The 13,756-nt window shown below is 35.3% G+C and overlaps 1 protein-coding gene across 11 annotated transcripts in view; it reads left to right on the top strand.

The window, feature by feature from the left end:
* Nucleotides 1–13,756, top strand: part of KCNT2 (potassium sodium-activated channel subfamily T member 2) — a 144,229-nt gene that overhangs the window by 54,007 nt on the left and 76,466 nt on the right. The gene's annotated exons all lie outside the window — the stretch shown is intronic.

Here is a 13,756-nt window from a genome sequence, read left to right as displayed (position 1 = left end):
TAAAAACTTAAATTTACAGGACTCTGGGAAGCATGGAGAAAAATCTGTTGAGGCCATTAAATAGAAACATACTTGGTTAATGAAATTAATGAGCTGCAGATTATTGGAGGCTAGGAAAAGATCCACAGGAAACAGCACTTGATTTTTCCCATTTTTATACCCTGAGGATCTGCTGTTGACCAGGGCTGGAGACAGATAAAGTAGACTACATGAATCTTTGGTCTCACTGGGTATGGTCATGCTTACATTTGTATAAATGGATAGTGGTTATAATGTAGCTTGGTAGCTTACTTAACATATAGAATTTTCTCGGCAGTAGTGTCAGGCATTGACACTGATAGCGAGTATCATATACAGGGAGGGGAAAAGTAGAGGAGGAATGTGTGAGTTACAAAACAGTGTACAAGGGGGGTGGTGAACAGAGAAAGTGATTCTGTTTGGAAAGGCTAAATCACCTGTATTTATTTTGCCAGACAGGGTGCCTTTGGGTCAGCACACTGATAAAGTTTGTTCTATCATTTTGGAGACAGTGATTTGATTTTCTCTTACTTTATTTCTCTAGCTTGTTTTTCTGATAGCCACTGTTATGTGCTGCCTAACCCTTTTGGTAAGACCAGTGTAAAATAACACATAGTCTTTTCTAGTCTTGTCCCTCTCAGTCCTTTATTCAAGGTTTGTTCCAGTCAGCGGCTAAACAAATGGTCCAGTTTTACCCTATGTCTCATAGCCACACAACTGCATAATGACAAATGCTGCCAGTTCTAAACAGTAATGAATTTTTGTGAGATTAAATTTCCTATTAAATATTATCGCCCTTTAGGGAAAAATTTTATATGAATAAGGACTACGATACTTGAACCAGAAAATCCTATCACTGTAGCACTTGGACAATTTTAATTGGCTCTAATTTTGCCTTTTAAGTTTTTACTATAAAAAGCACTCAAGTAAATATGCCTTCACCTTTTTAACTAACCTACTTCAATATTTTACTGAAGTGCTGAGCAAAATATGTATCCAGTTCTCAGTAAAGTAAGCTAGTAACAAGAATGTTTCCTAAAAACTCACTGTGATGATCCCTATTTGAATAAGGTATAGAAGCTGCAGCTAAACAGAACATCATGCTCACCAGCAGGCATTTTGATAAGTGACAGTAAAATATGCAGAAAATGGCAAGCTCACCTACAATAGTTATGTCTGGTCTCAACAGCCACAGATACTAGCTCATTATAGATCGTTATATACTGACCTAGTATTGACCCTGCTAGACTGCAAAATAAACTAAATAGGATGAAAACACCCAGTAATGCAATAACTAAGGAAATGAAGCACTTTTGGAATGACTAAGAATAGTTGTTCAAGCATCTGCAGCTTGCCTAAGACTGGAGTTCTGTTTACACAATTGTTACTATTGCTTACCTGAACACATATAATGGCGTTTTTACACTTTTTTACCCATCTACATATGTTTTTATATTACAGAGTATATTTTTTAAATATCTAAAAAATTCTCTATAAGCAGTCAAATTAAATTAGTTCAATGTCTTTGATAATGCTACATGTATGGTGAATTTGAGACAGTGTTTCATTTTGAGACATCATTTAGAAGTTACATGATTTTCTTCATGCTGAAAGCGAAGCAAAGTCCATTTCTGGAATCTGTCCACTGCAGGATGGCTTTCACCTGGCTGATCTTTCACATTTTCTGCAACAACAAGCAGTAACCCAGTGTATCCCCGCCAGACACATACAGGAACCAGCACTAGACTCATCCATATGTGTAATGGAGCACAACACAAAAAATGTTGAGTTTGCACCAGAGTGCTTTCATAACCATGTTTTGATTACATTTAGAGATACTGCCTTGGTCCATGATACTTGCTTCAGTAATGCAAAATTAATAAGCCTAGAGAAGTAGCTTGAATACAGTGCTTACAGTTTCAGAGCACTTTCCCCTTAGAGTATATTCAGTACCATGGGGACATGCTCATAGTGTGCTTTTCGTGCCACTGGTAACTGCCCTCACTGTGCCTCTCTGCTGACCTTTAAGGTTAATGAGATAACAACTTTCAGACACTGTATGGATTAAATTGTAACACCACAGGCCTTCTCAGTTCCTGGTTGACAGGTTTGCTTTTGCCATCTGCTTCAATGGGAACATTGACTTCTCAGCACTTCTGAATTCAGTATAACTTTACTGAGGGTTCTGTTCAAAACCATGTGTTTTTATCAGACACATAGAAAGAGGTGGCACATAGCTTCGTATGGGGATCATACCATTTTATAAGAAGTCCAAGGTGGAATGAAGCTGAGAAAGACTCCTCTTTCTCCTTCCACTTTTTACCAATTCAGTTAGACTGGTGCACTGAGAAAGTGCAGCAAGAGTGCTTTCTTACTGCGTCAAGTGAAACCTTTTGCAAGTCTTTTGATGGTCATTTCTGTGAGAAAGTTTAAACGAAATAAATGCTGGTGCATAACTACATTCCAGCAGTTAGTTCATATCTAAAAGATAGGCTTCTTAATCAAATTTTCAGGATTTTGGGTATATTTTTAACATATTTAAAAGTAGTTTTTTGCTGAGATATGAGAGGTGCTTTCCTTACTTCCTTGTGCAATAACAGAAACCTATAGTTCTGTACAGAGTACAAAATAGCTGGATATGTACGAGCATATTGGAGCTGTCTCCACTGATAATTCTGAAAGTACAATTTTGCTGCAGAATGTATATTATAGGATCTTTTCTGGAAGCTCATGTGTTTAGAGAGCAAGTGGATATTTATATCAGAACATACTTATGTCTGATTTTTGTATGGGTGCAAGTTCAGTGAGCAGGAACGTGCCTCTGCCATCCATCTGTCTATCCAGAACTGAAATTATGCTCTCTCAAATGCAGAGGAACTGTTCAGTCCCAGGCGCTTAGAAGTGCTTCAGCATACCCAGGACCCTGGGGAAGAAGCTGGCTGGACCTCCTGGTCTCCCAATAGTTTACAATGGAGAGAGAAAATTTAGTATTTCTAAGCCCAGAACATTTTCACTCCTTCTTCAAGTGTGTAGACAACAGCATTGCATGTGTTACCATTTGACTGGTCATCTTTCTCAACAGAAATTTCCTTTAAAGATCAGTTTGAGGGCTCTATATTATGTACAGTAGCTGCAAGAAAACACCATATTTATAGAAAACATTTTTTAAAAATTATAAATGCAGAAGAGGAACTTTTCCTCATCAACTTTGCTCCTGTCTGCATATAATGAGTAGTTGCAAAATAACTTCTACCAGAGCTAGCAGAAAACCCACAGAAAATTAATTAAATTCTGCCTCATACATCATCAACAAACCCATCAGTTACATCTCCACAACAGAATCTTATAAGTGGTGGTTACACATGTAGATGCATTCTGACTTATGTCTTATAGCTCAGGTGTAAGCTTTCAGATGAAAAGTTAAAAAATAAATAATCTAATGTTTACAGCTAGTTGGCTAATCTCAGAGTTTTAAGATGTCATTATTCAAGCTGTCCTTTGCACTCAGAATACAGTGGGAAAAGGGTGCTTTTGTATTTTTGTATACACTTGACAATTTTCAATGTTATTACAGATCAAACAGTAAACACATAACAAATTTTTTGCTCAATTCCACTCTGATTTTTGATGATAATTATTTCTGGATCTGGGGGTAGAACTCATTTGCGGCTCAATAAATTCATAAGACCAACTCCATGTATCTGTAGATTACAGATTATATACAAGGATTTTTTTTTCTCTTTTCCTCTGATTTCAAAGACAGATTAGTCGATCCAGTAATTTTTCTTTGCTTAAATACCTCAGTGGTGTCCTGACCAGAGCAATTATACAATATATGTACTCTTATGTGACACTGTTCAGCAGTAACTACTGACAGAGTTCTAGTGAAAGTTACAGACCTAGTCAAGTATATGTTGTGTCATTTAGCTAATGGACGTTTGCACTTGTTTGTGAAATGGAATACTGATTATTTCTGTAAACTGTACGAGAAGACAAATACCGGTGAATGACTATTTCGGGCATCTTTCTGTGAAAGAGTGAATCATGTATTGAGACTTATTTTGCTTTTTAAATCAGTGTCAGTCATACATCACCAGTGTAGAATGATTAGGTTATTAAAAAGGCAACTACAAACTGTTTGAGACGGACGTCTGTTATTTTCATACTGAAGACTAAGAAATCTGCACAAAATTTGTTTATGCCTTCATTCAAAGCACACTGAGGTCAAGTCTTAACATTTTTTACCCTTCAGTGCCTTCAACATAAAAAAATTGGGATGTTTCCACACACAGACTTACAGAAAAAATGTAGTATGCAAATACTCCAGTCTCAACACCAACTACACAGTAAAAATTCTCATCTGGAGGAAACAGTATGAATAAGTTGCTTGTAAGGATGAAAACAAATCCAGACAATGATCTAGACCAAACAAGACAAATCAAGGCCTTCAGATTTGGAACACTATGTTACAGTAGAAAAACAACCAAACATAAAAGGATTAATCCCATGTCATGTTAGAGAAAATAAGGCATCTCAGTGCTCCAGTTCCCTTTATTATCAATAAGTAGAGACAGGCAACTCTGAGGGCAATGCAGATCTGAAGGGAACTGAATCACCACATGGAGGTCTGTGCTTCTCTGCCCTTCTGTGTTGATTGTATCAGGAGCCTACGATGGCAGTTCTCCCAGAAAGATGCCTAGCATTAAGTAGGATGAAACTGAAGAGTGTTGGTGGATTATGTAATATAGAATAAAATATGGTGTTTTGGGTCTACACTTCTTTCTGTGATATTACATTTTCTTGTACAGCACTCTCAGTGCTCAGGCCCAATCTCAGTTTATGATTTAGAGAGATTTTCTGCATCCAAAAATAGCACAAAATTAAACTGTAATTCTGTCATTTAGTTTGATCAAATCCAGCGATTGTAAAGTGCTAAAGCACACGAAGTCTCAGGATCTAATGGACTAAACTGGAGTTGCAGAATTTAAATCCCAGAATATTATAGAACATTAATTGAATGTTCTAAGTAACTGTAAATAATACAAAATAAATTATTCAACTATTACAAGAATCCCACAAAGTATTAAAATAACAGCAGGTATGCTTTTCTTTCTCTGAAATAAAGCAGATCTGTCAGGAACTTGCTTGTTTTAAACACAGGATCTCTATTTTCTGTTTTGAAATTTTCCTATGCAGTGCTTTCTAAACATAAACAAATAGATCAAGAAGTAGGCCAGGCAGCACATATAGTACCTTCCAAATCCATTGTACCAGCTTCCACCCTACCCTTGTCATGTTCTCGATTTCTGGAATCAGGGCAGCGTGTATAGGTAGTTTTCCTGTGAGTGTATACAATTAGAATTGAGGTCTACTTCAGACATTATCTTAACGCTTCTCTAAGTGATGGAACAATAAAAAGGTTGTGCAGCTTCTAGGGGGTTACTAACAAAATATTTCTTAAAATACCCGTTTGTTATTTGCAAACAATCTATAAATTAAATTAAAATTTATCTGACCTAGTGCCTTCAGGAAAAACTGGGTGCATGAACACAAGGGCAGCATTTTCATCAACTTTGGTAGGAAAAAAATATATTGAATACAGAGCTTATGTTTTCTTAGTTATAGAAATTTCTAAGGTGGCTTTGCTAAAATCTGCTGTGTAAGCAGCATGTGAAAACAATATTGCCACAAGTAATTGTCAATCTAGGTTATTTAAACGAAACACAAATTCAGGTGAAACTTCTACTGTTTCTAATGGAATATGGACTTATGGGATGTGCCACACCTTCTTCACCTTTGCTAGTGCTGGGGATCATTTGCTTATATCCATATTATTACTACTTCAGGGCCAAAGGCTTTGAGAGGGCCTGATGAGAAAATTTAATGAAAAACTACAGTGACAAAACGTAATAAAACCCCAACTTGTTTCTTGGATTAATGCCTTCACTTATTTTTATGCAACTATTGTATTGTGACAACACAGAAGTATTACCATATATAAATTTGTTCTGTTTTCCTTTCCCTGCCCCCCTTTAGTTGATAGCATGGTATTTGTCATAATACATTTTTAAAAAGTATTTTTACATGTTCAAGTTCCAGAGTTCAGATCTTAAAAAAGCTTATAGGTGATTAGTGCTGCTAAAGGGTGCTGCTTGAAAAGTATAGGATAAGGACTTACACTACTGAAAAACTGGTTCGTCATTTGTGAAAGGCAGAACAGAAGTATGGAAGCCCAGTTGGAAGCCTTTTTGGCTACCCATCAAACATGGTTTCTATAGAAACCTAGATAATTATACAGTGATTTTCATGCTGTTTTAGTTATTAATTTGGTAGTGGCATAATATTTCCTTTGTTAATCTTTTTAGATGTTTCTACAGTTATTTCTAAAATTATTATGTCAGTGTCTTTCCCATGCTACTTGAAGGGAATTATTTGTGCAACTGATGTAATGGAACATTTAAAACTAGACACAGAAACCAGTGAAATTAATAATAATTTGAATAGCCTATTTACTGTGGTCTGTGGAACAAAGTTATAAAAGTTAGGGAGTTCAATCTAAATTATCTTCTGAGTGTGAGAGACACATTTGTAGTCATCTTGTCATCTTCTGAAAATAAAAAATAATCAAAAAGACTAAATGGTAGCTCAGAAAGCTGCCCTTCACAGAGCCTCTGTCAAATGGAGTGTCAATAACATAATTTATAACCAAATCCTCCTATTTTTTTAATGTGTAGAGAAGTATTAAATTAAGGAAATAACCAATATGATTGAGAGATTCCTATTGTTTTATTGCACCCTGGAAGGTGAGTTGGGGCTTCAGGTACTTGGGATCCTTTTAAGTTAAAATGAAAGCTTACTGATTTTCTAGCACAGGTTGCAGATCATTTATTAACCTGAAAATCAGTAGTTCCAAATTGAATTTAGATAAAGGTGGGCAAAGTTAAATTTGGATAAATTTGAAAGACAAAATAAACTTGTCGACATTTTTTGTTCTCTAATGTTGTACCACACAATATTTCAATATTTTATATGATATATAACTCTGCATTACAGGTCAAGTAAATAATCCTTTGACAATTAATGCAATGGCAATTTCACAATCTATTAGTGTGTTGTTTAAATTAATATTTTTAATTGACAGTAGGAAGAACTTTCAGCATGGCTTTCAAGACTTTTTCTCTTGCTGGGGGTTAGATATTAAATTACTTTCCGTTCTGAAAGTTCCAGCCTCTATCCTGTAAGTCATTTGTGATCATTCTCTTCTAAACATTCTTTTTCTGCTATATGAAGATAATCATAATATGCATATTTAAGTAAAGTGTAAACATAGGTTCAAAACCAAACTCCTGCCAAAGGAGGAGATAAAATGTCTCTCAGGTTCTTTCCCAATATTTTCCCTGGTAAGTTTCAGGTGATGTAAAAATGTGTCTCAGATATGAAATGCTGCTAATATTTGCAATAATCTGGACAACTTTTCATTAAAGATACATTGAGAATATTTGGGAGGGATACACAATATTCTGCAAAACGTTATGCACTCTGAATATGCCACTGGGAGAACAATTTTTCGGCTTTTATTATCATGACATCTTGTAATACAGTAATAATATTACCAGGTACCATGACAAGGCAAAGGTTGTTCTGGCAGCAAAGACCAATTAACATTATGAAAGGAGGAAAAAAAGTAAATGATTTTGAATCATATAACATTTTGACTGTTAGAAATAGAATTATAAAAGACTGCACCTCGGTAGCATCCTTTATTTAGCAATCATATTTTGAATTTTGAGTAAGATAAATAAAATCAAACTACTGCTAATATTAACTAATTCTAGTTTGCCAGCACATGTAAAGCAAAACATAATATTCCTCAAAGTTAATATACATGCAATCCTATCCTTGTTCTTTTGCAGGAATATAGCACAACATAGAATAACTATAAAGAATACGTAAAGCCTTAGTAAAATTAAAAATTAAATTAGCAAAGACTGCTTTAATTTTGTATGTCACATTGATGTACATAAGGACAGAACTAGGATCACGACATTTAATTCCATAATTGTCATGTGAACCCCATGATGTAATAAAGGAGGATTTGGTTAAAATTGAGAAGTGATTCACCAAAGAGCAAGGACAAATAAGGAATGTCAAAGACAAATAGAATGCCATATTCTGTTACCAAAAATCAATTACCATATTTTAATATGTGGCATATGCATTTGAGATATGTATGTCTTCAAAAGCATCAGCACTTGAAACAGATCCACAGAAGAAATGCAGTCAGAGAAAAGGTTTTGGGGAGTGAGACATGGGGATCAATGGAGGTAAACTCAACAGGTGTGCAAAGGCATGCAAATTATTAAGACGTGGGTTGTCTAGTAAGCTTTCCATTGCTTTATAACATGCACACATACACCTGCTGTTAAATCACAGGCTTGTAAATAGGTATCTTGTGTGAAAATGTAAATGTTACATATCCAAAATATGCATGTTACATTCGGAATGGGGTGACAGGAATAACTTTGGTAAAATAAAATGCTAGAATAAAAGTCGATCTGGAATACAACTGTTTTATCTCTGCAGTAAAAAGAAAAACCCAATACTCACATGCTGTCTTTGAGAATGTTATATCGTTTTAGACAGTAGCAAATAGAATGCCATGTGTAACAACAAATGACTCATTATTTTGAGGATGTTACTTCACCATTTAAAATTCAATGCCTGGCAGCAAACCATCATCACTCACAATTCCTGGCTCAAAAATGAAGTTGTCATTAGCATGCAGACTTAAAAAAATATATCTTTCATTGACTGATTCATTAGGCTGACAATCTATTTTACTTTACTAAAATTTGGTGTTTATGGTCGTTTATGCTAACACATTTAACTGTATTATTAGATGCCATCAGTTATTCTGGTTCTCTGATGAGCAGTAACTCATTATGCTGATTTGTGATCAGCATAACTCTTCAGTGTTTTGTTCATTTTTATTGTCTGTTTCATATTCCAATTGTATTTTAAAGGTGTGAAGTTTAGCAAAGTTCATATTTCTCAAATCAGAAAGTGAAGAGTTAAAAGAGATGTTGATACAACTTTGGCCATACTAACAGAAGCTGGCACCAGCCACCAAGAATTATTCACTCACACTGTTTGTACTAAGCATAACTTTATGAAATATTGAAAGGACATCTCAGAGGCTTTGGCAGAGCTAGGGATGTGATATGAGAAGATCTAAAAAGCATATGGATTTTAGTGCATTTACGATGAATTTTAAAAGAAAAAAAAGGCTTATTTTTTTCTCTTCTGCATACTTGGTATTCCATTAGAAATTATTAAAATGTTTAGACAGGTGTTTTTCAAGCAGGTGAAGACTACACGGGTAGACACTCATCCAAATGTAGTATCACATTTGGGTGATAAACAAAGTTAAATGTCCATTAATTCCTCTAACTCACCTGTGTGTGATATTCTTTCCATTAGCAATAGGGGGCCCCATCCCCCATGCCAGAGGTGTGACATGCCAAAATAACTTACCGAGCTTCAGTAAAGGAAGTAAAGAATTAAAAGTATGATTAATTACAAAAATATTACTTGTAAACTCAATCTCTGAGAATTGCTTGTGGACTTCAACATAAGTCTTTACCAAAACATAGAGGTCTGTCAATTGTTTGACCTAGTCACAATGATTAAACGTCGACTTGATGTTAGAGAGTGTTAAAGATTAATCTCTAAATGGTACCTCAGCTCCAATAAATTTGTATTCTTAGCACTGTTAGCAGATACCACTTTCAATTCTCCCTCTCCCCCACAAAGCAGAAGTCTGTAAATAAAGACCCTTTAGAGTACAGTCCAAAAAAACCCACTCTGATTAATGAGTTCTGTACTTCCATTGGCAAATGAAACCTTTTCCTAAAAAAGTTAAAAGTAGTAAATTATATTGAGTTTTGTTATCTCTCAACCTCAGTAAAATATCTAACTGTATACTTATAAGGGAACTCAAACCGACACTTAAGGTTGAATATATGCTCCCATTCTTTGCAAAAATGCAGCTAGATTTTTTATGTTTGTGGAAGTTGTACATTTCTGCAATATATGTGAAAAACTATATATAGTGTATATTAGAGCAGTAGTGCCTGAGTCACAGCATTAAATTAAAAAATAATTGGTATTCATTTAGTAAACACATAAGTAGAAACTGTGGGTTGACTTTGCAGACTGAAAACTTAGCAACAGGCATGAAATCAAATTGTCAGTTCCTTTGGGCACAGAATACCGATTGTAATTACATTCCACAGCAAAGCAGTATGTTTACTAATATATTACAGAAGGAGTAGGAGATCATATAAGGGATGAGGCTATTTAAAGGTGTCCAATACATTATGGTCTCCTATAATCACATGCATTCTACTGCTTTGTTTAGCTGTACAATTTTGAAGAACAAAACCCTTCATGGCATTCCAATAAACTTTTGAGTTACCTTTTCATATTTTCAGGACATCTATTATTACTGACTTACATTTATGATGAACCTTAGTCTACTGCTGAGAATGAACACTTGTACTTAATTTGCTTTTCAATTTACAGGGTGTTAATATCAACAAAATAAATACAGTCCCATATTTTGCAAGTTTGTTATCACTGGTGATAAGCAGTGAAAACAAAGTAAATGGAAATATTTTATGCAAAAGAAGTTAAAAATAAAATTACTGATGTGAGGGGCTGTACTTTTACTAGAATTGGATAAATATGGCAAAAAGAATGATTGTGGGTCGTGCTTCAGCTGTACTTCTTCACTTGATCTCTTTTTGTTCACTTATATTCTAAAACTAAAAAAAAAAAAAGAAAAAAAATGCAGAAAATAAAGATTCAGCCAACTTGAAGGCAAACATGAAATACTTAATCTTCAGTATTCAGAGTGGAAGTGTAATTCCAAGGGTTGTAGTGTTCATGTAGTAAGAATAAAATCCTACTGAATGTTCTCCATGGGCTAAGCAATCAAGTAGAAAATACGCCAAACAAAACATAGCAGAGACTATATAGTGTGCTGTCAGTCCTGGTAGTCATGGTGATCATCTTTCTTCTTCTTCCCCTGCCTTCATCTTTCCAGTATTATGATCATTAATCCCATATTATTTCGCTGGCTACTTGAATCAGTTCCCCTCTTCGCTCATATGCCTGCTGGTTTTTGGTTGTCCTGGTACAACCTGTGCTCTACTTTTAAATCATGAGTATAATCAAGCACACTATTTTGACAATGTAACTTCTTAGGATTTCATCGTAAACATATTTGTGATTGTTACACAGTCATACCTCACACTTCAGAATAGTCCTGTGAGGTTTTGGATTTCATTGATTTTCAGAAAGAGTTATATGCATAGATTCATTTGAATTCTAGCCAAAGAAATTAGCAGACTTGGAAGTTTTTCTTCAATCAAACACATGGTCAAAACGGGTGGCCTAAAGAAGAAAATTCAGATGAAATTAATAAAAACTTCTATGACTTCCAGGAAGCTCTTTAGCTGTTGTAAAGTTCAGGCTTTTTCACGCAACCAAAACATTTCATTGAAAACACCATCAGGATTCCATCTGTGTTAACAATAGTGAGGAGCAGGAGGAGAATGATGATGAAATCATGGAGCTTGCTGGTGAAACAAAGCAAGACAAAGAAAGTCCAAGGTATCCAAGGCCTCTGGCTTATAGTTAGAAGAATTGCTATGTTTCTGAGCAGAAACTCAAACCATAAAGGAGCCTACTTCTGGAATATATGATGTAATATATTGCTTTTATCTCCTAGCAGTTACCTCCTATAATTTTCACCCCACTAGACAACCTCTATTTAATGTTTGAATGTTTGATGTTTGAAATACCTTTTCTGGTATTTCAGCAGACCTAATTGTATCTTGTTCACAGGCCAGTTTTTTCCCTGATCATTGACCAAACAAGTTCTCTCTAGCTAAGACAGGAAAGTCAGCAAGGAAGCAACTCTGAAGTAAAAAAACCTTTCCAGTGGGAACACAAACAAGAAAAAATTTATGTGGCACACATTTTCACTTACGCTCTTGGTTTTTTAAAAACAAATTATTATGAAATAAAGAAGCCAAAACATAACATGAGTATTTAAAAAAAAAAAAAAAAAGGAAGGATATGCTTTAAGTCACACTGCGGTTTTCATACACCCGTTTGGATCTTGTACTGCTCTTTTCAGTGAACTTTCTGTTCCTCATGAGCCTACAGATAGTGTTCTAAATAGACAGAGACTGGACATCAGTCTTGAGACTGCCCATACAGCCACCCATTTAACCAGCTTGATGGGCAGTACCCTTGTACAGCAGCAACACAGTGTATGCTTCCATTTTACTCACTGCCTGTTTGAACAATCTTTCTCTTTCTTAAGAATATCACGGAACGTAGCAGCTAAATTGAGGACAAACTAATAGAAATGCACACCTGCAGGATTTACTTCTGTTGTCCAAATCTAGCAAACCCCACTCTGCAGCAACCTGCAGAGGTATCTGGGTGATTATTGGTCAAATTTTTCTCCACTGTTGCTTAGACTGCAGTCATCCTCCCATTTAATAATCAATCTATCCCTTGCCACTGTCCTTCATAATCTCAAAGAGTTCTCTACAAAAATAAGGAAGATGATGATAGTACCGCAAAACTGGAACAAGCTGGTAAGAGCTGAGAGGAATCAAAGAAATTAAGCAAAACTGTTTATGATGTTGGCAAGGAGGCTACAGCTTTGACTGTAACTAGTGGCCTTTATTCTTTTCTGCACAAGTGACCTCACTGGCAAACATAGCAACACTGACAACACCTATGCCTATGAAAGAAGTTTAAATGATGCCATATTTGTGAACATGAGAACAAAAATATTGAAGGGAAACACTCAGAATCATAACAATGAAAAGACTATCGATGAGTCAGTGATTTCACAGCACAGCTTGAAATGCGAGAAGCGTACACCACTGGCTGATGTGATCTGACTACAGCCATTTACCTTAAACACTCTTTCTAATTTTTTTCTAGAAGGGGGAATAATAGAAAGTTTCCGATTACATAAACTCCTCACCCATAAAGCTGTGTTTTATCCAACATCCAGAGATGCAGAAAACAGATATGCCCGTCTAACTCGTGACTTGGAGAACAGCCCTGTCTGCTTGCTTCATTTTATAAACTTAAGGGGGTTACTGCATTTTAAAACACCACAACTTTATAATTTAAATAATATACAGTGCTCTTATTTTCACTGAAAATTTCAATTATTATTAAAAATATTAGAAAATGTGCTTATGTTCATTGTTCACCCTCTTGAACAATTATTTAAAATACCATCTTTAGTTCATAAAAATACATACATCTACTTAAAAAGTGAATAATAGTGCAATAATAAAATCCAAAATGGAGCAGATTACATCCTCATTTAAGTTATCATAAAGCTTTTGCATTCACTGATCTGCACATATTCATCTGCAGAATGAACTCCTCATTGTAAGTGTAAACACTGTGCAATAGGAGCACAACAGATCTCTATCTCTGTGTTGCTACATAATTGTAGCGTTTCACAGTGGTCTTCATTTGGGCTTTTCAAAATGTTCAAGTAAGTCCATCATGTTCCAACTGTCGCCTCTCCGTATCTGCAAACCTCTCCCCTTTGTTTTCAGAAAGATTATATAAACCACAGCAAGCAGCTGCCACGAGAAACAGATATTTCTCATGAGTTTCTAGTCTACATGTC

This window comes from Phalacrocorax carbo, chromosome 6 (genome assembly GCF_963921805.1).
Source record: "Phalacrocorax carbo chromosome 6, bPhaCar2.1, whole genome shotgun sequence".
In the NCBI taxonomy this organism is placed as follows: domain Eukaryota; kingdom Metazoa; phylum Chordata; class Aves; order Suliformes; family Phalacrocoracidae; genus Phalacrocorax; species Phalacrocorax carbo.
This window is presented reverse-complemented; position numbering and strand designations above follow the sequence as displayed.